Source organism: Mirounga leonina, unplaced genomic scaffold, assembly GCF_011800145.1.
Source record: "Mirounga leonina isolate KUSES-001 unplaced genomic scaffold, KU_Mleo_1.0 Mir_173, whole genome shotgun sequence".
Classification (NCBI taxonomy): domain Eukaryota; kingdom Metazoa; phylum Chordata; class Mammalia; order Carnivora; family Phocidae; genus Mirounga; species Mirounga leonina.
Window position 1 is genome coordinate 1,770,514 of NW_023270447.1, and position 26,303 is coordinate 1,796,816.

At 38.1% G+C, this 26,303-nt stretch overlaps 1 pseudogene; it reads right to left on the bottom strand.

Annotated features, from left to right (window-relative positions):
• Positions 1-460: 460 nt before the first annotated feature.
• Positions 461-1,600, bottom strand: LOC118020150 (annotated as a pseudogene).
• Between the last annotated feature and the right edge of the window lie 24,703 nt (positions 1,601-26,303).

Sequence of the window (26,303 nt, forward strand, 5' to 3'; positions counted from 1 at the left end):
TAAGCCCCCTGCTGTCTGCCATCATACGCAAACTGGGCATCTTCCCAGTCTAGGCCAATGCTGGCTGAAATCCAGGGACAGGACATTTCTACCTGGAAATAATGTGTTGCCCTGGCAAGCACCATAGGTCTCCTAGACCCAGAACAAGATGCTGTTTGTGGCCACTGGGGTGCACAGCCCTTGGTACCTGCTAGAGCTGGGACCCAGGCTCTATCCACTACTGCTTGGCATCTGCCTGAAAACCTCACTGGTCACAATAAATGAGGTCCTCTCAAGGGCTGGACTCATTCTGGACTACTAGCCAGAACCTGTCACTTTGCCCATGCAAGGTCAGTGGGAGGCCACCTCAGTGGCTGCTCCACAGGCCCACAAATGACTCTGGCTGTGGCCACCTCCCAAGGCATCTGTCCTGGCCTCCTTCCAGAGCCATTGTGACATATGGCAGGTCAGTGGCTGCAGCTCAGGGTATGACCTCTTTCCTCTGACAGCATTGTGAGGGAGGTGGGGACCAGTCAAAGATGTCGGAGAGCCACAGCTGCACCTCCTGCTTGTACAAGTAGCCCTCTTGCATCAGTATGTGGTGCTTCTCCAGCATGTCCTCTAGGCTGGGCTTGTGTGTCACCAGGTACTGGCTACTGCAGGCACAGTACTTATACTTGGTGTTGAAGCCTGGGTTGTACACATGCTGTATGTCCATAGACAAGAGCCAAGCACCCAGGAACACCTAAGTTACTGTGCCATGTGCACAAGTGTGGCTGAGGTACAGATAGTGCATCAGGTTGGTTGAGAGCACATAGCCACCCCCCAGCGTGTAGGGTAGCTAGTAGTCACAGAGCAACCAGGTGGCCTCGTACTAGTGCTCCTGGGCTTGACATGGACTTGGCCTAAAAAGAAGCCTCAGTAGAGGTGGGTGCAATGCACAGGGTCACACATGTGCAGGTTGGCCAGCAGCCGGTCCAGCTACATGAACAAGTCTGCATTGAGCACAAACTTGAAGGCCACATGCTCAGCCAGCATGGCCAGCTCCTTGGCTGTGAGGTTCTTGTACGTGTTGTGCATTGTGGACAGCAGCAGTAGGTCACCATGCTGTGCCTGCTCATACCCCAGGACACACCCCTCCCCCACCCCCAGGCTGCCTGTGCCCACCATGAAGCATGCCTACACATCATCTGGGCTGCCTTGCCATGCCACTGCCAGCCATGTGCCATGTGCCAGGCCACCCAGGCCTAGTGCCATCTGGTGCCGCCAGGCAGGCCACAGCAGCTTCATGACGCACATGTGGGAAGAACCCAAGGCCCTGAAGTCAACGGGCAGGCCATGTCCACTGGTGGTGGAGGCAGAGGGCCAGGGAAAAGCTAGTATATAGGAACTCTAGAAATCAGCCCTACTCACCCTTTACCCCCATTTCCAAAAGTTTGTTACTTTGCTGCTTGATTACTTATTTGGATCAATTCTGTACATTCCATATTCTTTGTTGAGCCAACAAAATCTTTGGTAAGCTTCATAGTCAGCTAGTGACTGGTAGAAACTTTCTTAAATGACTTAAAGCAATAAATCTTCCACCATTTGCAAAGAGGCTCTGTGTATATATGTTGCAGTATGCCTTCAATGCTCTAATACTTTACAGTTCTTTCTTAGCTTTCATTTCCTGCTTGTGCAGTAATTCAGAGTTTCCATAGGGGAAAGATTAGGATCTTTTAAATTACCTTCCTGAGCGTGCATCTATCCTTGCCCATGTATTCTGCCATCTGGGTCTCTAGGAATAGTGTGTAACCTTTCAAAGCCATTTGTGAACATTTATTCCCTTGATTTTCCTATGTAATTTTCTTGGCCATCTTTTTTTGCCCTAACTAGTTTTTCTGCCCGAATTTTTTGCCCTAACTAGTTTTTCTGCCTAAAATTGCAGCTGCAATTTTATACAATTGCTATTATTTGTTTTTGACTATCAACCAGATGTTTCCTCACTGCGTGAACTCTGAGTCAGTTCAAAGCCCTGTGAATGGGCATTTCCAGGAAGCTTCCAGTCAGGTCAAACAGTGACAGTTCTCTGGCAGTGGGCTTTTTTGGAAACTTCCCAAACAATTGTCCCTTCAGTGGCTACCACACTGCTGGGGTTTTGTTTTGTTTTTAGTTACTCTTGCTCTTAGGCCTCTCTTTTTCAAGACTACCACTGACCTGTGGAGGTGAGTAGGAATAGAGCATCCTCAGAGCTTACAGGTCTCACTAAGATTTAATTGTTGTTCTTAAAGAAATGCTCTCCATCTTGTTGCACCTTTGGGTCATTTACAAAGTTTTGAAAAAGTTGATGTTGACCACTTTGCCAGTGTTCTCTCTGTGTCTGTCTCTCTCTGTGTGTCTCTCTTATAGAGGAGTGGATATAAGAAGTCCTTACTTGACCTTTCCAGAAGTTTCTCTAAGACACTTTTTAGTAACATGTTTAGAGTTTGAAAAAGTGAAGTGAAAATACTCGGTCAAAACAAGATTCTTGCCAGCCCCACAATCAGGTGTACCAATTATTTTAAATAAATCTCTTTCTCAAGAATTTAGTTTTGGAAGCAGGAGGTGAGGAAATGAGTCTTGCTTACAAAAACTTATGAAAATAATACATCACATATATCTGGTCTACATATTTTTAACATGGGTTCCAAAGAAAGTCAGTGAAAAAAAACATAAGTTTTTTCATCAAATAGTGCTGGAACACTGAATAGACAAATAGAAACAAAACTGGCACTTACCCAATACCTTACACAAAATACATATTCTACATAGACCTCTATTTAAGATTTCTAATTTATAAAATTGATAAAAGTGTATTTATGAGTAATTTTAGCAGTCTTGGGGTAGGTAAAGTTTTTTTTTATATATATATAAAATGTAAAAGGCTTGAGCCATTAAAATTGATAAATTAGACTCATCATAATTAAAATTTTCTGCTTCAGACACTCTGTGATGATTAATTTCATGTGTCCAGTTTGGCTAAGCTATGGTGCCCAGTTGTTTGGCCAAACACTAATCCAGATGTTGCTGTGAAGATACTGTTTTAGATATGATTAACTTTTATAATCAGTTGACTCTCAGTAAAGCAGATCATCTTCCATAATGTGGGTTAGCTACATCCAATCAATTGAAGGCCTTATGAGCAAAAACAGGTTTCTCAAGAAGAATGAATTCCACTTCCAGACTGGAACATAAAAAGTCTGACTGAATTTCCAGTCTTTTGACCTGCAGTGGAGATTTTGGACTCAATACTGCAGTGTCAAATTCTACCTGAATTTCCTACTTGCTGACCTCCCCTATATATTTCTGACTTGCCAGCCCACACAATCATGTGAGACAATTTTAAAAACTCTCTACCCCCCTCCACATATATGCTCACATGCACACACATACACACACACATACAGGTTTCTTTGGGGATCCCTATACACACCCTTAAGAAAATGAAAAGGAAAACTGGAGAGTAGGGCAAACCATTTTAAACATATATTTTACAAAGGACTTGTATCCAAAATATTGAAAAACTCTTTTAATCCATCAACATAAAGATTCATAAAGAAGGGGAGCAAAATTAAACACTTTGTAACATGAGATAAACAAATGGTCAATGGCAGAATCAAATTATATTCAGCATTGTTTGTCATTAGGGAAGTGCCTATTGAAATGTCAATATAATTATACTACACACCAACTAGAATTACTAAAATTGACATAACTGACACAAATATTGCCAAATATGGAGTATTTGAAATTTTAATATGTTTCTGGTTATTGTAAAATTTATCACCACTTTTAAATATTGTTTGGCAGAGTTTTTGTTTTGTTTTGTTTTTTGTTTTTGTTTTAATTTTATTTTATTATGTTATGTTAGTCACCATACAGTACATCATTAGTTTTTGATGTAGTGATCCACGATTCATTGTTTTCATATAACACCCAGTGCTCCATGCAGTACGTGCCCTCCTTAATAACCATCACTGGGCTAACCCACCCCCTCCCCTCTAAAACCCTCAGTTTGTTTCTCAGAGTCCATAGACTCTAATGGTTCATCTCTGCCTCCGATTTCCCCCCTTCAACAAAACAAAGAGGCAACCCACAGAATGGGAGAAGATACTTGCAAATGACACTACAGATAAAGGGCTGGTATCCAAGATCTTTAAAGAACTTCTCAAACTCAACACCCAAAAACCAAATAATCAAGTCAAAAAATGGGCAGAAGACATGAACAGACACTTCTCCAAGGAAGACATACAAATGTTTGGCAGTTTTTTATAAATTCAAATTTACAATTACCATACAAGTCAGCTGGATATTTACCCAAAGTAAATGAAAACTTCTGTCCACAAAAACACTTGTATTGGAATTTCATAGAAACTGTATTAATAATGACTATAAACTGGTAATAATGCAAATGTCTGTCAGCAGGTAGATGGATGAACACATTGTGGTGTATCTGCACAATGGAATGCTAATAAAAAGAAACAAATTGCTGATATATGCAAAGATATAGATAACATTTTAAAACAGTGTTTGCTAGACACAAAAGAGTACATTAATATAATTTCATAAGAAATTTTAGAAAAGGCAAAAAACAAATTGTAATTTGTAATTATATAAGACAAATCCATCTTTGCCTGGGTTTGGGTCTTAGGAGATTGGCTACCAAGGGAATTTGGGGGAAATAAATACTTTTACTTCCTAATTCTAGTGGTGTTTACATTGCTGTATATAGTTCTTTTTTTTCTCTCTTTTTTTATTATGTTAATCACCATACATTACATCATTAGTTTTTGATGTAGTGTTCCATGATTCATTGTTTGTGTATAACGCCCAGTGCTCCATTCAGTACGTGCCCTCTTTAATACCCATCACCAGGCTAACCCATCCCCCACACCTCTCCCCTCTAGAACCCTCAGTTTGTTTCTCAGAGTCCATAGTCTCTCATGCTCAACATCGCTCAGCATCAGGGAAATCCAAATCAAAACCTCAATGAGATACCACCTCACACCAGTCAGAATGGCTAAAATTAACAAGTCAGGAAATGACAGATGTTGGCAGGGATGCGGAGAAAGGGGAACCCTCCTACACTGTTGGTGGGAATGCAAGCTGGTGCAGCCACTCTGGAAAACAGTATGGAGGTTCCTCAAAAAGTTGAAAATAGAGCTACCGTATGACCCAGCAATTGCACTACTGGGTATTTACCCCAAAGATACAAATGTAGGGATCCAAAGGGTATGTGCAACCTGATGTTTATAGCAGCAATGTCCACAATAGCCAAACTATGGAAAGAGCCAAGATGTCCATCGACAGATGAATGGATAAAGAAGATATGGTATATATATATAATGGAATATTATGCAGCCATCAAAAGGAATGAAATCTTGCCATTTGCAATGACGTGGTTGGAACTGGAGAGTATTATGCTGAGCAAAATAAGTCAATCAGAGAAAGACATGTATCATATGACCTCACTGATATGAGGAATTCTTAATCTCAGGAAAGAAACTGAGGGTTCCTGGAGTGGTGGGGGTGGGAGGGACGGGGTGGCTGGGTGATAGACATTGGGAAGGGTATGTGCTATGGTGAGTGCTGTGAATTGTGTATATAGTTTTCAAAACTCATCTAACTCTATTTATACTTACATAGAACACATTTATTTTATGTGAGTTATACTTCAATAAGGTTTATCCTAAAAAGCATAAATATGTTAAAAGGCATCAAAACTTACATAAGTATATTGGCAAATTTGGGAGCCAAACTTTAAAAAGAAGAAATGCCCAAAGAAGCAATCCTGTCATTGGTGCTGCTTTTTCCTCAAATTATAGCAATTGCTGATTCTAAAAGTAGATACAGAGAGTGTACAAAACCAAGCATCACTTTCTGTGGAGTCACTAATAGTATATTGACAAATATTTCAGTAATTGGCCCTAGGAAGGAGGTGAGACCTTGGGAAATAAGCCCACACATTCGGTTGGGACTCTGAAAGGAGTGAGGCTGAGGTACATGTAGAATTTCCCTTGTATAGTTTGAAGCCAAGCTTCAGATCATATTATTCCTTAAATAAGTCATCCTGCTGTGGGATTTCTAGTTCCTTTAGCTTATCTTCCTAACAGAAGCATGAGCAAATCCTGTCTGGAGAAAGGTCACATCACCCAGAGTCTCAAATTGTATCTATAGTTTTTCACATTAAATCTCACATTAATATATCTGACAACTAAATGAGTATATGGGTGGGGGAGGGGGGAAAACCAAATACCAAGAAAATATTTTAGACAACCAAGAAATCCAAATAATGGAGTTAACAGACATGGACTTTAAAACCATACAAAAAGATCAAATGGATTTGTTAGATAAAAACTTGTAATAACTGAAAATAATATTCACTTAATAGATAAGATGTAGAGGAAAAGAGAATAAGCAAACTGGAAGACTGGTCAGAAGAAAATATTACAGTGATGTCATAGAGAAGCAAATAGGTGGATATTTGAAGAAGGACCATAAGAGATATGTTGGTTATAGTGAAAAAAGACTGATTGGAGTGAAGAAGATGGTGGAGAGAGAATAGTGTTGAACAGTACTTGAAGAGATACTGGTTAAAGAATGTTAGAAGATTGAAGAAAGATCAATCTGCAAATTAAAAAAAGCATTATAAACAAACTTAACAAAGGTAAATTAAAAGCAAACATACATAGGTACATTATAGCAAAACTAATAAAAATTAATGAAAAGGAGAAAGTCTTCAAAGCATGCAAAGAAAAGAAAAATTGTGTTTAAAGGGGGAACAAAACATTTACAAGTGCCTTGGTAACAGAAATGATGGAAATTAGAATTCAATGGAATAATATATTCAAAGAACTAAAAGAAAATAATTGCCAACACAAACCTGTGTATCAAGTGAAACTATCAAAATTAAGTAAAAATGATGACATTCTCTCCTTTTTTTCTTTTCCCCCCTTCCCATATGTTCATCTGTTTTCTTTCTTAAATTCCACCTATGAGTGAGATCATATGGTATTTGTCTTTATCTGACTGACTTATTTCACTTAGCATGATACACTCTAGCTCCATCCATGTCATTGCAAATGGCAAGATTTCATTCTTTTTGATTGCTAAGTGCTCTAGAGAACAAACTGAGGCTGGATGGAGGGAGGTGGGTCAGGGATGAACCAGATCAGTGATAGGTATTAAAGGGTGTTGTGAATCACTGAATTCTACTCCAGAAACCAATATTGCACTGTAAGTTCACTAATAAAATTTAAATAAAAAAAAAAAAAATAAATACTCTAAGTGAAAAAATAAATTTTTTAGACAAACAAAAAAATGATGACATTTTTGGACCTATAAAGCCAAGACATTTCACCATTAGGCCTTCATTAAAGAAATATTAAAGGAGGTTCTTTGTGTAAATTTAAGATTCCAGAAGCACTATTAGCAATTAAAGAGTAAACAGAAACAAAATGGATATATAAATGGGTAATTCTAAATTACTGTTGATTGTATAAAATCATCATCATCATTATCATATCATCATCGGCCTAGGCCTAATATATATGCAGAAGTAAAATATATGAAAAAATACACATAAATCAGAACAAAGATAAATGTAATAGAAATGTTTTAATTTCCTTTAATTGCCCCAGAAATACACAGATTTTTATTTTAATAAGGGGTGTCTGCTGGAATCTCTATATAACCCCTAAGATTTTAGTATGAGAATGTGTAATTAGGAGATAATAAAGGAAAAATGGAATAATAAAAATTAAGCCAAAATAAAGCAAGAGGATTGAAAAAGAGTACAACTGAGATAAATGTGAATATATCTATATTTCTTTTTTTTAATTTTATTATGTTATGTTAGTCACCATACAATACGTCATTAGTTTTTGATGTAGTGATCCACGATGCATTGTTTTCGTATAACACCCAATGCTCCATGCAGTACGTGCCCACCTTAATACCCATCACCAGGCTAACCCATCCCCCCACCGCCTCCCCTCTAAAACCTTCAGTTTGTTTTTCAGAGTCCATACTCTCTCATGGTTCATCTCCCCCTCTGATTTTTCCCCTTCATTTTTCCCTTCCTTCTCCTAATGTCCTCCATGCTATTCCTTATGTTCCACAAATAAGTGAAACCATATGATAATTGACTTTCTCTGCTTGACTTATTTCTTTTAGCATAATCTCTTCCAGTCCCATCCATATTGATGTAAAAGTTGGGTATTCATCCTTTCTGATGGCTGTGTAATATTCCATTGTATATATGGACCACATCTTCTTTATCCATTCATCTGTTGAAGGGCATCTCAGCTTTTTCCACAGTTTGGCTATTGCGGACATTGCTGCTATGAACATTGGGGTGCATATGGCCCTTCTTTTCACTACATCTGTGTCTTTGGGGTAAATACCCAGGAGTGCAATTGCTGGGTCATGGGGTAGCTCTATTTTTAACTTTTTGAGGAAACTCCACACACTGTTTTCCAAAGTGGCTGTACCAACTTGCATTCCCACCAACATTGTAAGAGGATTCCTCTTTCTCCACAACCTCTCCAACATTTGTTGTTTCTTGCCTTGTCAGTTTTTGCCATTCTAACTGGTGTAAGGTGGTATCTCAGTGTGGTTTTGATTTGAATTTCCCTGATGGCTAATGATGATGAACATTTTTTCATGTGTCTGTTAGCCATTTGTATGTCTTCCTTGGAGAAGTGTCTGTTCATGTCTTCTGCCCATTTTTTGACTTGATTATTTGTTTTTTGTGTGTTGAGTTTGAGAAGTTTTTTATAGATCTTGGATACCAGCCCTTTATCTGTAGTGTCATTGTAAATATCTTCTCCCATTCTGTGGGTTGCCTCTTTGTTTTGTTGACTTGTTTCCTTTGCTGTGCAGAAGCCTTTTATCTTGATGAAGTCCCAAAAGTTCATTTTTGCTTTTGTTTCACTAGCTTTTGGAGATGTATCTTGAAAGAAGTTGCTGTGGCCAGTGTCATAGAGGTTACTGCCTATGTTCTCCTCTAGGATTTTGATGGATTCCTGTCTCACATTGAGGTCTTTCATCCGTTTTGAGTTTATCTTTGTGTATGGTGTTAGAGAATGGTCGAGTTTCATTCTTCTGCATGTGGCTGTCCAATTTGCCCAGCACCATTTATTGAAGAGACTGTCTTTTTTCCATTGCATGTTTTTTCCTGCTTTGTTGAAGATTATTTGACCATAGAGTTGAGGGTCCATATCTGGGCTCTCTATTCTGTTCCATTGGTCTATATGTCTGTTTTTGTACCAGTACCATGGTGTCTTGGTGATCACCACTCTGCAATATATATTTAATAGATTTAAATCTGATATATTAATAATTATAATAAATATTAACTGTAAATTGTCTAAAAGGCAAACACTGCTATAACTCTATAACAGAGTGGCAAATAATGTAATGAAAATGGGCAGAGAACTTATTTATTTTTATATTTATTGAAATATCATTGAATATAACATGGTGTCTATTTTAAGTTTATGATGTATTGGGTAGATACATTTATATATTGCAATATGTTTATCATCTTAGCATTAGCTAATACTTCTATCACATCACATAATTATCATTTCTTTATTGTAAAAACAATTAAGGTCTAGTCTTTTAACAACTTTGAAGTTTATAATAAAGTATTATTGACTGTAATCACTATGGTGTACATTAGATCTCCAGGATGTGTTTATCTACTAGTTTCAAGTTTGTACCATTAAATATTTTTCCAATTTTCCCACTCCTTAGTTCCTGGTAACCACTATTCTACCTCTGTTTTTACTAATTCAGCTTTTTAAGATTACACATATAAGTGATATCATGCAGTACTTCTCTTTCTCTCTCTGACTTACCTCCCCTAGCATAACTCCTTCAAGGTCCATCATGTTGTTCCAAATGGCAGGATTTCCTTCTTTCTCCCTGCTGAATAATATTCCATTGTATGGGTGTTTGTGTGTCTGTATACACACACACACACACACACACACACACATATCCACATCTTCTTCATCCATTTATCTACTGATGGACATTTAGGTTGTTTCCATATCTTAGCTGTAGTAAATAATGCTGCAGTGAATATGGAATAGCAGATACCTTTTTGAAATCCTGATTTCATTTCCTCTGGATATATACCCAGAAGTCGGATTGGTGGATCATATGATCACTCTATTTTTTATAACTTGAGGAACCTCCATACTGGTTTCCATAGTATCTGTACAAATTTACATTCCCACCAAGACTGCACCAGGTAGGATTCTCTTTCCCACATATTTTCACCAACACTTGTTATTCCTTATCTTTTATATGCTAAAAATTCTAACAGGTGTGAGATAATATTTTACCATGGTTTTGACTTAGATTTCCCTGATGATTAGTCATATTAAACATCTTTTCATGTTTCCATTGTCTATTTGTATGTCTTCCTTGGGAAAATGTCTATCGAGTTATTTTGCCCATTTTTAGTTTGATTTTTTGTTGTTGTTATTCAATTGTATTACCCTTATCCAATATATGGTTTGGAAGTATTTTCTCCTATTTTGTAGGTTAACTTTTCATTTTGTTGATTGTTTCTTTTCCTGTGCAGAAGTTTTTTTGTTTCATGTAGCCTCAACTTGTTTGTTTTTGCTTTTCTTGACTCTATTTTTGGTGTCATATACAAAAATCATTACCAAGATGATGACCAATGCCATTACCAATGCCAGGGAGTTTCTTCCTTATGTTTTCTTTTTTTTTTTAATTTTTAAAGATTTTATTTATTTATTTGACAGAGAGACACAGCAAGAGAAGGGAACAGAAGAAGGGGGAGTGGGAGAGGGAGAAGCAGGCTTCCCATGGAGCAGGGAGCCTGATGCAGGGCTGGATCCCAGGACCCTGGGATCATGACCTGAGCTGAAGGCAGACACTTAATGACTGAGCCACACAGGTGCCCTATTCCTTATGTTTTCTTGAAGGAGTTTTACAATGTCAGGTCTTATATTTATATCATAATCTATTTTGAGGTATTTTTAATGAGTGCTGTAAGATCGGGGTCTGATTTCATTTCTTTGCCTGTGATTATCCAGTTTTCCCATCACCATTTGTTGAAGAGGCTACCCTTTCCCTATTGAATGTTCTTGAAACCATTGTCAAATATTATTTGACCATATATGCAGGGGTTTATTCCTGGGCTCTCTCCCATTGGTCGTGTCTGTTCTTATGCCAGTACCTACTATTTTAATTACTGTAACTTTGTGGTATAATTTGAAATCATGAAGTTTAATGTCTCCAACTTTGTTCTTTTACCTCAGAATTGCTTTGAGTGTTTGGGGTCTTCTGTGGTTTCAAACCAATTTTAGAATTATTTTTTCTGTTTCTGTGAAAATCACCATTAGGATTTTGATAGGGATTACACTGCATTTATAAATAGTTTTGGTGGTATGGATTTTTAACAATATTAATTCTTCTGATCCATGAACATGAGATATCTTTCCATTTATTGTGTCTTCTTCAATTTCATTCATCAAAGTCTTACAGTTTTCATTGTACTGAATGTGCACTTCATTGGTTAAATTATTCCTAAGTATTTTACTATTTTTCATGCTATTGTGAATAGGATAGCTTTATTTCTTTTTTCAGATATTTCATTGCTAGAGTCTACAAACACAACTAATTTCTGTATGTTGATTTTATATTTGTGACTTTCCTGAACTCATTGATTTGTTCCAACATGTTTTGGGTTAAGTCTAGTATTTTCTATATGTAAGACCATATCACCCACAAATAATAATTTTACTTATTTCCCAATTTGGATGCTTTTTATTTCATTGTCTTTTTAAATTTCTGTTCCTATGGCTTCCAGTAGTATGTTGAATAAGAGAGGTGAGAGTGCATGAGGGAAAAGATGGCAGAGTAGGGAACCCTATTCTAACTGGCCCCCGGAATTGAGCTGGATATCTACCAGACCACTCTGAGCACCCACAAAATCAGCCTGAGATGTAAGAAGATCTGGATCTCTACAAACAGAAGATCGCAGGTGGTTGGTTTTGAGGTACAAAGCGGGGAACCCTGATTCTGCGGGCAGACATCGGAGGATAAACAACAGAGGGAGGGAGCCTGGCCCTGGGGATCCTACACCGTGGTGACTGATAGCCTCCAATGCTGGGGAAGGACACAGACTCGCAGACTGGTAGCAGTAAGGAAAAGACTTTGGGGCAGCCCCCAGATGGACACCCAGAGCAGCGGGTCACGTGTGCGAACTGGGGGTGGCTGGAGGTTTTAGAAGCACAAAGGGCAGAGACATGCTCTGCCCTGGAGGTGAGGACTGGGAGCACTGTGGAGGGGCGCACAACCCAGGATACTGCAGTTTATAGAAGCACAGACAAAACGGAGACAGTGTGGCCTGGAGAGTTCACTGAAGAACAGACTGCGAACTATCTGCTCTGAAGCAGAGGGTGGGAAACGGTCTCCTTTGCTCTGATTCTTGGAAGAGACGTTGAAAGCCACCAGGGAAAGCAGCCAGAGAACAAAAGCCCCAAAACACTGGTTCCCACTGAGCCCATCCGTCCCCACAGGGGGGCAGGGCAACTCTGCCCAAACAGGGTTGCCTGAGTAACAGCGTGGCAGGGCCCTCCCCCAGAAGATAGGCTGGGAGAACAAGAGGCCAGCAACCCTAAGGTCCCTAGAAAACAGGTGCATCTTGCTTGGGTTCTGCTCAATAATTTGGACTCTATACATTCCCTCAACCACCCACCAACAGAATGACTAGGAGGAAGAACTCTCAAAATAGGAAAGACTCAGAGATTATGACTTATACTGCAGATTTACAAATGGATGCAGATATAACCAAGATGTTGGAGATGGAATTCAGGCTAGCAATTGTGAAGACAATAGCTAGAATGGAGAAATCAATTAATGGCAACATAGAGTCTCTAAGGGCTGAAATGAAAGCTGAGTTGGCAGAAATTAAAAATGCTACCAATGAGATCCAGTCTAATCTAGATAATCTAACAGCTAGGGTAAGTGAGGCAGAAGAAAAAATTAGTGACCTAGAAGACAATTTAATAGACAAAAAGGGAAAAGAGGAGGCCAGGGGGAAAGCAACTCAGAATCCTTTAAAATAGAATCAGAGAAATAAGTGACACTGTGAAACATTCCAATGTCAGAATTATTGGAATCCCTGAGGTGGTGGAGAGCGAGAGGGGACTAGAAGATATATTTGAGCAAATTGTAGCTGAGAACTTCCCTAATCTGGGAATGAAAAACATTCATGTCCTAGAGGCAGAGAGGACCCCTCCCAAGATCAAGGAAAACAGGCCAACACCCCGGCATGTAATAGTTAAACTTGCAAATCTTAGAACCAAGGAAACCATCTTAAGGGCAGTTAGGGGGAAGAGATTCCTTACATACAGAGGGAGGAACATCAGAATAACGTCAGACCTACCCACAGAGACCTGGCAAGCCAGAAAGGCCTGGCAAGACATATTCAGGTTACTAAACGAGAAGAACATGCACCCAAGAATACATTATCTGGCAAAGTTGTCATTTAGAATGGATGGAGAGATGCAGAGCTTCCAAGACTGGGAGAAACTGAAAGACAATGTGACCACTAAGCTGGCCTTGCGAGAAATATTAAGGAGGGTTCTATAAAAGGAGAAAGACCCCAAGAGTAATCTACAACAGAAATTTACAGGGACAATCTATAAAAAACAATGTCTTCACAGGCAACATGATGACAATTAATTCACATCTTTCAATAATCACCCTCAATGTGAACTGCCTAAATGCTCCCATAAAACGGCACAGGGTTGCAGATTGGATAAAAAGACAGGACCCATCCAGATGCTGTCTACAAGAGACTCATTTTGAACCTAAAGATACATCCAGACTGAAAGTGAAGGGATGGAGATGCATCTTCCATGCCAGCGGACCTCAAAAGAAAGCTGGGGTAGCAATTCTTTTATCAGACAAATTAGATTTTAAACTAAAGACTGTGGTTAGAGACACAGAAGGACACTATATCATTCTTAAAGGGTCTATCCAACAAGATCTAACAATTGTAAATATCTATGCCCCCAACATGGGAGCAGCCATCTACATAAGCCAACTGTTAACCAAAATAAAGAGTCACATTGATAACAATACGTTAATTGTAGGAGACCTCAATACTCCACTCTCAGCAATAGACAGATCATCTAAGCAGAAAATCAACAAAGAAACAAGAGCATTGAATGACACACTGGACCAGATGGACCTCATAGATATATACAGAACATTCCACCCTAAAACAACAGAATACTCATTCTTCTCGAGCACACATGGAACTTTCTCCAGAATAGACCACATACTGGGTCATAAATCAGGACTCAACCAATACCAAAAGACTGATGTTATTCCCTGCATATTCTCAGACCATAATACTTTAAAACTGGAACTCAATCACATAGGGAAAAAATTTGGCAGAAATTCAAACACTTGGAAGCTAAAGACCACTCTGCTCAAGAATGTTTGGGTCAACCAGGAAATCAAAGAAGAACTTAAACAATTCATGGAAACCAATGAGAACAAAAACACATCGGTCCAAAACCTATGGGATACTGCAAAGGCAGTCCTAAGGGGAAAGTACATAGCCATCCAAGCCTCACTCAGAAAAATAGAAAAATTCCGAATTCACCAACTAACTCTACACCTTAAGGAAATAGAGAAAAAGCAACAAACGATGCCTAAGCCATGCATTAGAAGAGAAATAATTAAGATCAGAGCAGAGATCAATGAATTAGAAACCAGAAACACAGGAGATCAGATCAACGAAACTAGAAGCTGGTTCTTTGAAAGAATTAATAAGATCGATAAACCACTGGCCAGACTTATCCAAAAGAAAAGAGAAAGGACCCAAATTAATGAAATTATGAATGAAAGGGGAGAGATCACGACTAACACCAAGGAAATAGAAACAATTATTAGAAATTATTATCAACAACTATATGCCAATAAACTGAGCAATCTGGATGAAATGGAGGCCTTCCTGGAAACCTATAAGCTGCCAGGACTGAAACAGGAAGAAATTGACAACCTGAATAGGCCAATAACCAGTAATAAGATTGAAGCAGTGATCAAAAACCTCCCCCAAAATAAGAGTCCAGGGTCTGATGGATTCCCTGGGGAATTCTACCAAACATTCAAAGAAGAAATAATACCTATTCTCCTGAAGCTGTTTCAAAAAATAGAAACAGAAGGAAAGCTTCCAGACTCATTCTATGAGGCCATCATTACCTTAATCCCCAAACCAGGCAAAGACCCCATCAAAAAGGAGAATTTCAGACCGATATCCCTGATGAATATGGATTCCAAAATCCTCAACAAAATCCTAGCTAATAGGATCCAACAATACATTAAAAGGATCATCCACCACGACCAAGTGGGATTTATCCCCAGGATGCAAGCGTGATTCAACATTCACAAATCAATCAATGTGATAGAACACATTACTAAGATGAGAGAAAAGAACCATATGGTCCTCTCAATTGATGCAGAAAAAGCATTTGACAAAATACAGCATCGTTTCCTGATTAAAACTCTTCAGAGTATAGGGATAGAGGGAATATTCCTCAAGTTCATAAATCCATCTATGAAAAACCCACAGTGAGTATCATACTCAATGGGGAAAAACTGAGAGCTTTCCCCCTAAGATCAGGAACACGGCAGGGATGTCTGCTATCACCACTGCCAATCAACATAGTACTAAAAGTCCTAGCCACAGCAATCAGACAACAAAAAGAAATAAAAGGCATCCAAATCAGCAAAGAAAAAGTCAAACTCTCACTCTTTGCAGATGATATGATACTTTATGTGGAAAACCCAAGACTCCACCCCAAAACTGCTAGAACTCATATAGGAATTCAGTGAAGTGTCAGGATATAAAATCAATGCACAGAAATCAGTGGCATTCCTATACACCAACAACAAGATAGAAGAAAGAGAAATTAAGGAGTCAGTCCCATGTACAATTGCACCCAAAACCATAGGATACCTAGGAATAAATCTAACCAAAGAGGCAAAGAATCTGTACTCAGAAAACTATAAAATACTAATGAAAGAAATTGAGGCAGACACAAAGAAATGGAAAAATGTTCCATACTCATGGATTGGAGGAACAAATATTGTAAAGATGTCAATGTTACCTAGAGCAATCTACACATTTAATGCAATCCCTATCAAAATACCATCAACTTTTTTAAAGAAATGGAACAAATAATCCTAAAATTTGTATGGAACCAGAAAAGACACCGAATAGCCAGAGGAAGGTTGAAAAAGAAAAGCAAAGCTGGTGGCATCACAATTCTGGACTTCAAGGTCTATTACAAAGCTGTAATCATCAAGACAGTATGGTACTGGCACAAAAACAGACACATAGATCAATGGAACAGAATAGAGAGCCCAGAAAAGGACCCTCAATTCTATGGTCAACTAATCTTTGACAAAGCAGGAAAGAATGTCCAATGGAAAAAAGACAGTCTCTTCAATAAATTGTGTTGGGAAAATTGGACAGCCACATGCAGAAGAATGAAACCGGACCATTTCCTTATACCACCCACAAAAATAAACTCAAAATGGATGAAAGACCTAAATGTGAGACAGGAGTCCATCAAAATCCTTGAGGCGAACACAGGCACAACCTCATCGACCTCAGCCACAACAGCTTCTTCCTAGAAACATTGCCAAAGGCAAGGGAAGCAAGGGCAAAAATGAACTATTGGGATTTCATCAAGATAAAAAGCTTTTGCACAGCAAAGGAAACAGTCAACAAAACCAAAAGACAACTGACAGAATGGGAGAAGATATTTGCAAATGACATATCAGATAAAGGGCTAGTATCCAAAATCTATAAAGAACTTATCAAACTCAACACCCAAAGAACAAAGAATCCAATCAAGAAATGGGCAGAAGACATGAACAGACATTTCTCCAAAGAAGATATCCAAATGGCCAATAGGCACATGAAAAAGTGCTCAACTTCACTTGGCATCAGGGAAATGCAAATCCAAACGTCAGTGAGATACCACCTCACACCAGTCAGAATGGCTAAAATGAACAAGTCAGGAAATGACAGATGTTGGCAAGGATGAGGAGAAAGGGAACTCTCCTACACTCTTGGTGGGAATACAAGCTGGTGCAGCCACTCTGGAAAACCATATGGAAGTTCCTCAAATAGTTGAAAATAGAGCTACCCTACGTCCCAGCAATTGTACTACTGGGTATTTACCCCAAAGATACAAATGTAGTGATCCGAAGTGGTACTGCACCCCAATGTTTATAGCAGCAACGTCCACAAACTATGGAAAGAGCCAAGATATCCATCAACAGATGAATGGATAAAGAAGATGTGGAATATATATACAATGGAATATTATGCAGCCATCAAAAAACCCCACGAAATCTTGCCATTTGCAACGACAATGTGGATGGAACTAGAGGGTATTATGCTAAGCAAAATAAGTCAATCAGAGAAAGACATGTATCATATTATCTCACTGATATGAGGAATTCTTAATCTCAGGAAACAAACTGAGGGTTGTTGGAGTGTTGGGGGGTAGGAGGGATGGGGTGGCTGGGTGGTGGACTTTGGGGAGGGTATGTGCTATGGTGAGCGCTGTGAATTGTGTAAGACTGATGAATCACAGACCTGTACCTCTGAAACAAATAATACATTACATGTTAAAAAAAAAAAAGAGAGAGAGAGAGAGAGAGAAGATAGGAGGAAGGGAAAAATGAAGGGGGGGATATTGAAGGGGGAAATGAACCATGAGAGCCTATGGGCTCTGAAAAACAAACTGAGGGTTCTAGAGGGGAGGGGGGTGGAGGGATGGGTTAGCCTGGTGATGGGTATTAAAGAGGGCACATATTGCATGGAGCACTGGGTGTTATACGCAAACAATGAATCATGGAACACTATATCAAAAACTAATGATGTAATGTATGGTGATTAACAACAAAATAAAATTTTTTAAAAACTAATGTATTGTATGGTGACTAACATAACATAATAAAATAAAATTTTTTAAAAAACAAATTATTGATAGGTACGTAACCATTTTGTTACTTGGTTTATGGTTGTTTTTGTAGTTTTCTGTTCCTTCTCTTGCTATCTTCTCTCATTATAAGTTGGCTCTCTTTAGTGATATACTTTGATTTCTTTCTATTTTTTTATATTTATTACTGGTTTGATTTGTGGTTACCATTAAGTTTGTATATAACCTAATATCTATACATACATAGTAATCTATATTAAGTTGGTGGTTGCTTATGTTTGAACCCATTCTTTACCCGCCCCCCCCCCCCCACCATTCTGGGCATATGGTGTCATCCTTTATATCCTTTTACTTTCGTTGTCCCTTGACTGATTTTTACAGATACATTTACTTTTACTGCTTTTTTTGTTTCCTACCTTTCATTCTCTTACTATGGTCTTTCCTTTCCATTCATATACTCCTCTTTAACATTTCTTGTAGTGTTGGTTTAGTGGTCATGAACTCCTTTAACTTTTTTTTTTTTTTTTGTATGGAACATTCTATCTCTCCTTCTATTCTGAAGGGTTAGCCTTGCTGGATAGAGTATTCTTGGCTGTAGATTTTTTCCTTTCAGCACTTTAAATATATGTCACTTTTTTCTGGCCTGCAAAATTTCTGCTCAAAATTCAGCTGATAGCTTTATGGGGTTTACCTTGTATGTAACTGTTTTCTTTTCTCTTTCTGCTTTTAAAATTCTCTATTGCTACTTTTGCTGTTGTAATTACTATGTGTCTTTGTGTGGACTTCCTTGAGTTGATTTCACTGGGATATCTCTGTGCCTCCTGAATCTGCATCTCTGTTTCTTCTCCAGATTTGGGGACTTTTCAGCTATTATTTCTTCAAATTAATGGTCTGTCCCCTTTTCTCTCTCTTCTCCCTCTGAGATCCTATAATACAATGTTATTAACACTTGATGGTGTAGCTGAGTTTCCTAAGTTTATTCTCATTTTGCATAATTTGTTTTTCTCTCATCTGCTCCCCTTGATTACTTTCTATTATACTGTCCTCCAGGTTACTGATTTGATCTTCTGCTTTCTCAAGTCTGCTATTTATATCATCTAGGGAATTTTTAAATTTCATTTATTATGCTCTTCTTGGATTGGTTCTTTTTCAGCTCTTTGTTAAGGGACTCACTGATATCCTCCACTCTTTTCTCAAGTCCAGTGAGTAGATTTATGATCATTACTTTAAATTGTCTATCAGGCATATTACTAATCTCCATTTCCCTAAGGTTTCTTGTTGTGATTTTGTCCTTTTCTTTCAATGGGGACATTGAAATTGTCTTCTCATTTTGTTCTATTCTCTGTCTGTTTCTGTGTGTTAGGAAGTTAAGCTAGGTTTCCTGATCTTCAAAGTAGTGACTTTATGAAGAAGAGGTCTTCTAGTGCTCTACATTGAAGCATCTTCTGTTACTGGAGCCTGGCATTTCAGGGATGTCTCCTATGTGTGTTATGTGCCCACTACTGTTGTGGCTTAGCTGCTTTTGCTTTCAGTTCAGTCATCTGCAGTAGTTCTTTTTGCCTGTTGTGGGCAGTGTTTGATTCCTGTAGTGTTAGTGGGCCAGTCTGGGGCTGTCTTGGGTTTGAGGTGATTCAGACCAGGCATTTGTCAGAAATGTAGTAGCACCAGGGGCGCCTGGGTGGCTCGGTCAGTTAAGCTTTGAACTCTCGATTTCGGCTCAGGTCATGATCTCAGGTTTGTGAGATCAAGCCCTGCATCAGGCTCCATGCTCAGCGGGGAATCTCCTTGGATTCTCCTCCTCTCCCTTTGCCCCTCCCCCTGGCTTGTGTTCTCTCTCTCTAAAATAAATAAATAATTTTAAAAAATTCAGTAGAACCAAACTACAGTGTGCTTTCTCTGTGTCATCCCCTGAGAAGTTTTCATTGGTTGGCATAACCTGTAGTCAGACCAGCTCTCTGCCCCTTGTCCAATGCTGTGACTGCAGTTTGACTGGTGTGTTTAGTTATCTTTGCCTCTTCTCAGGGCAGGAGCCACTTTGGAGTGGTGCTGGCCCGTACTGGGGCTGTTTGCACCCTGCCAGGTGTGGTACCACTTTGGATGGGCTCTAGCCAAGAATGTATTGGAGGTGGCAGATTGCAACATGCGGAGTGGTGGGGCATGCAGTTTAGCAAGGTTGTTAGCCAGTCTTGAGAGGGGACCTCAGCACTAGAACTATGGTAGGCAGATTCATCAAAGCATGGGGGGTGTATGTGGCAGGACACTTGGTGTTATCAATTTTGGTAATGAATGTCAGCACCACACTGTTTTCTGCAGGTGGTTGTGTGTTTATGTTGGGAGGCGGAGATGGGGAGTGGGAAATGGCACCTGCCAGCTCCTTTGTTCTGGAGGAGTCTCACAATGATCTTTGTCCCTCTAGGGCATGCTCTGAGATTAGTAAACTATTTTCCCTCCTGTATGCCCCAGGCATTTTTCAAACTGCTGTTTCTATTCTGTATCTCTGGGGGCTGTTTGTTGTGCTGTCTCTTTAAGGGCAGAGACTCAGTTTCCTCTCACCCTATCAGCTGTCCCAGAACTGAGACTGCTAAGTTTTAAAATTCCTGGTTTTAAGTCCCTCTGGTTTAAGAAGTCATGAAATTCCATCCCTCTGGTTTTCAAAGCCAAATGTTATGGTAATTCATCTTTTCTATGTGGGTTCCCCAGTGTGACAGTCTTTCTCTTCCCTCTCTGCACCCATGGGTCTCTCCCTCCTGCAGACAGTCCCAATGGTCCACTTAGTTCCTCCCTGAGTCTCTATCATTTCTACCTTTTTCAGTGTTGCCTCATCTCTACATTTAGTTGTAGAGTTTGTTCTGCCAGTCTTCAGGTGGTTTTCTGGGTAATTTACACTCATGTGAGTATTATCTAGTTGTATCTGTGGGATGAAGTGAGCTTAGGGTCATCCTACTCTGCCATCTTTCTTGTCAACCTAGTCCTGTTCATTATTGAAAGTGGGTCATTGAAGTCTCCAACTATTACTGTTTGTGTGTATTCTCCCTTTCTTTTTTTGCTTTATATATTTTGGTGTTCTGTGATTGGGCATATGTATGTTTATATTTTTAAGGAGGGCACGTACAGCATGGAGCACTGGGTGTTACAGGAAAACAATGAATTGTGGATCACTACATCAAAAATTAATGATGTTTTTTATGGTAACTAACATAACATAATAAAATAAAATTTAAAAAAATATATCTTCCTGTTGGATTGACCCCATCAAAATTATAAAATTTCTCTCTTGATAACATTGTTTTAAGATCTGTTTTATCTTATAATAGGCATTCCAGCTTTCCTGTGGTTGCATAATATATCTTTTCCATTCTTTTTACTTTCACTCTATTTGTTTCTTTGTATCTAAAATTTCTCTTTAAACAACATAGAGTTGGATCATGTTTATTTATCCACTTTGAAAATCTGCCTTTTGATTGTATTATTTCTTTTATTCACATTATTGATATAGCTAGATTTATGTCAGCCATCTTACTTTTTGTTTCCATACATCTCATGTCTTATGTTTATCCTTTTTTTGTATTTTTTTACATTTTTGCATTGTGTGAATATTTTCTAATATATGAATTTAACATCATTAATAATTTCTTCACTATATTTTTAAAGTTCTTCTTTTTATGGTTGCTCTAGGCCTTATCATATACATGATAACTTAATAGAATCAATTTCAGGCTTATTCTGGCTTAATTATAGTAATATATAGAGATATTAGTCCTTGTTAGGGGTTGAATTGTGTCCCTCCACCCCCATTCATATGTTGAAGTTCTGTTACCTTAGAAAGTGACTATTTGGAGATAGGGACTTTCAAGAGGTAAGTAAAGTAGAATCACTATGGTGTGCCCTAATCCAATATTACTGGTGTTCTTATAAGAAGAGGCTATTAGGACACAGACAATACAGAGTGATGACCATGTGAAGACATGGCTAGAAGGCCCATATGCAAGCCAAAGAGAGAAGCCTCAGAAAAATTAATTCCATGAATACCTTGATTTCAAGCATCTAGCCTTCCTAACCGTGAGAAAATAAATTTCTGTTGTTTAAGCCACTTATTCTCTGATATTTTGTTATAGTAGCCTTAGCAAAGTAATGTATATTCCTATATAACCCTATTCCTTTCCATATTTTTGTGGTATTATTGTAATACATATTATATCTATTAATGTTACAAACACAACAATGTATGATTATAATTATTACTTTGCCATTTGTTACCATTTTATTAGCCATTAGGTCTTTCCTCTCATTCACATCCTTTGTGTTTTTGTGGTAAGTTTGTTAAACATGTATTTCTATATGTTATACATAATTTTTTTTGCTGATATTTTGACTGTATGTGTATTCAAATTCATGTCTGAGGTCATTTGCTTTTAGCCTGAAAAGTTCCTTTATTATTTGTTATGAATGGGTTAGGTAGGAACAAATTCACTGATTTTGTTATTCTTGGGAAGTCTATATTTTGCCTTCATTTTTGAATAATAGTTTTGATAGACATAGGATTTTGCTTAACAGGGTTTTTTTTCTCTTTAAACAATATGAACATGTTATCTACTGCTTTATGGCCTCCATTGTATCTGCTGAGAAGTCAGTGACAAGTTGTTTTTGTCTTGCTGATTCCAAAATTTTTTGTTGTCTTTCACTTTCAGCACTTTTACCATGATGTGTCGGTCTCTGCATTTTTTATTTGGAATTTATTGAAGTCTTTGTCTGGTTTTGGGATCAGACTAATAGAGGCCTCATAGGATGAATTTGAAAGTTTTCCCTCAGTTTCTATTTTTTTGGACAGTTTGAGAAATATAAGTATTAACTCTTCCTTAAATGTTCAGTAGAATTCTCCTGTGAAGCCATCTGGCCCTGCACTTTTGTTTGTTGGGAGATTTTTGATTACTGATTCAATTTCTTTGCTAGTTATCTGTCTGTTCAAGTTTTCTATTTCTTCCTGTTTCAGTTTTAGCCATTTATATGTTTCTAGAAATTCATCAAATTCTTCCAGATTGTCCAATTTGTTGGTGTATAATTTTTCATAATATTCTCTTATAATTGTATTTCTGTGGTGTTGCTTTTTATTTCTCCTCTCTTATTTGTGATTTTATTTATTTGGGTCCTTTCTCTTTTCTTTTTGATATGTCTGGCTAGGGATTTATCAATTTTATTAATTTTTTCAAAGAACACTGATCTGTTCTACTTGAGGTTTTTGTTATTTTTTGGTTTTAGTTTCTATAGCTAAATTTATTATTTCCCTTCTGCTGGCTTTAGGCTTCATTTGTTGTTCTTTTTCTAGCTCCTTTAGGTGTTAGATTAGGTTGCTTATTAGTGATTTTCCTTGCTTTTTGAAGTAGGCCTGTATTGCTAAATACTTCCCTCTTATGACCACTCTTGCTGCATCCCAAAGATTTTAGACTGGCATATGTTCATTTTCAGCTATTTCCATGCTTTTTAAAAATTTCTTCTTTGATTTCCTATTTGACCCATTCATTTTTTAGTAGCATGTTGCTTAACCCCCATGTATTTGTATTCTTTCCAAATTTTTTCTTGTGATTGACTTCAAGTTTCATAGCGTTGTGATCTAAAAATATGCATGGTCTGATATGTCTTTTTGTACTTGTTTGGGCCTGATTTGTGACCTAGTATGTGAGCTATTCTGGAGAATGTCCAGCTTGATAGATGTGTAGGCTATTGTTTTGGTAAATTCAGGGAATTTTCTACTGTTATATCTTCATTTTTTTTTCTTTCTCTCCTTTTCTGCTGGTATTCCCATTGCACATGTGTTGGTGCATTAAATGGTGTCCTATATTTCTTTGATGCACTCTCCATTTTTATTCATTCCTTTTTATCTCCATCTTCAGCTTGCTTAACCTCTATTGATCTTTCTTAAAGCTCAATTTTCCACCAATTTTAATCTACTGTTGGGCCCTTTAGTAAATTTTTAAGTTTTCATTTATTGTAAGTCTTTCCTCCAAAAAGTCATTGGTTCTTTTTTATTTCTTTTATTTTTATTTTTTAACTTAATTTTATTATGTTATGTTAGTCACCATACAATACATCATTAGTTTTTCATGTAGTGATCTACAATTCATTGTTTTAGTATAACACCCAGTTCTCCATGCCCTCCTTAATACCCATCACTGGGCTAACCCATCCTCATACCCCCCTCCCCTCTAAAACCCTCAGTTTGTTTCTAAGAGTCCACAGTATCTCATGGTTCATCTCTCCCTCTGATTTCCCCCCTTCATTTTTCCCTTCCTTCTCCTAATGTCCTCCATGCTATTCCTATGTTCCACAAATAAGTGAAAACATGATAATTGACTTTCTCTGCTTGATTTATTTCACTTAGCATAATATCCTCCAGTCCTATCCATGTTGATGTCAAAGTTGGGTATTCATCCTTTTTTTTTTTTAAGATTTTTTATTTATTTATTTGAGACAGAGAGAATGAGAGAGAGAGAGCACATGAGAGGGGGGAGGGTCAGAGGCAGAAGCAGGCTCCCTGCTGAGCAGGGAGTCCGATGCGGGACTTGATCCAGGGACTCCAGGATCATGACCTGAGCCGAAGGCAGTCGCTTAACCAACTGAGCCACCCAGGCGCCCGCGGGTATTCATCCTTTCTGATGGCTGAGTAATATTCCATTGTATATATGGACCACATCTTCTTTATCCATTCATCTGTTGAAGGGTATCTCGGCTCTTTCCACAACTTGGCTATTGCAGACGTTACTGCTATGAACATTGGGGTGCATGTGCCCCTTCTTTTCACTACATCTGTGTCTTTGGGTTAAAATTGCTGGGTCATAGGGTAGCTCTATATTTAATTTTCTGATGCACCTTTTTTCCAATATGGCTGTACCAACTTGCATTCCCATCAACAGTGTAAGAGGGTTCCCCTTTCTCCATAACCTCTCCAACATTTGTTGTTTCTTGTCTTGTCAATTTCTGCCATTCTAACTGGTCTAAGGTGGTATCTCAATGTGGTTTTAATTTGAATTTCCCTGATGGCTAATGATGTTGAACATCTTTTCATGTGTCTGTTAGCCATTTGTATGTCTTTGTCAAAGAAGTGTCTGTTCATGTCTTAAGCCCATTTTTTGACTTGATTATTTGTTTTTGGGTATTGAGTTTGAGAAGTTCTTTATAGATCATGGATACAAGCCCTTTATCTGTAGTGTCATTTGCAAATATCTTCTCCCATTCTGAGGGTTGCCTCTTTGTTTTGTTGACTGTTTCCTTTGCTGTGCAGAAGCTTTTTATCTTGATGAAGTCCCAAAAGTTCATTTTTGCTTTTGTTTCCCTTGCCTTTGAAGATGTATCTTGAAAGAAGTTGCTGTGGCCGATGTCAGAGGTTACTGCCTACATTCTTCTCTAAGATTTTGATGGATTCTTGTCTCACATTGAGGTCTTTTATCCATTTTGAGTTTATCTTTGTGTATGGTGTTAGAGAATGGTCAAGTTTCATTCTTCTGCATGTGGCTGTCCAATTTTCCCAGCACCATTTACTGAACAGACTTTTTTCCATTGAATGTTTTTTCCTGCTTTGGCAAAGATTCTTTGACCATAGAGTTGAGGGTCCATATCTGGGCTCTCTATTCTGTTCCATTGGTCTACATGTCTGTTTTTGTGCCAGTAGTATGCTGTCTTGGTGATCACAGCTTTGTAATATAGCTTGAAATTGGGCAACGTGATGCCCCTAGCTTTATTTTTCTTTTTCAACATTTACTTGGTGATTCAGGGTCTTTACTGATTCCATACATATTTTAGGATTATTTGTTCAAGCACTTTAAAAAATGTCATTGGAATTTTTTTCGGGATGGCATTGAAGGTGCAGATTGCTCTGGGTAGCATAGACATTTTAACAATGTTTATTCTTCTGATCCATGAGCATGGACTGTTTTTCCATCTTTTCGTGTCTTCTTCAATTTCTTTCATGAGTGTTCTGAAGTTCCTAGAGTTTGGATCCTTTACCTCTTTAGATAGGTTTATTCCGAGGTATCTTATGTTTTTTGGTGCTATTGTAAATGGAATCATTTCTCTAATTTCTCTTTCTACAGTTGCATTGTTAGTGTATAAGAAAGCAACTGATTTCTGTGCATTCTGTGATTTTGTATCCTGCCACATTATGGAATTTCTGTATGAGTTCTAGTAAAATGAGGGTGGAGTCTTTTGGGTTTTCCACGTAAAGTATCATGTCATCTGTGAAGAGAGAGAGTTTGACTTCTTCTTTGCCAATTTGAATACCTTTTATTTCTTTTTGTT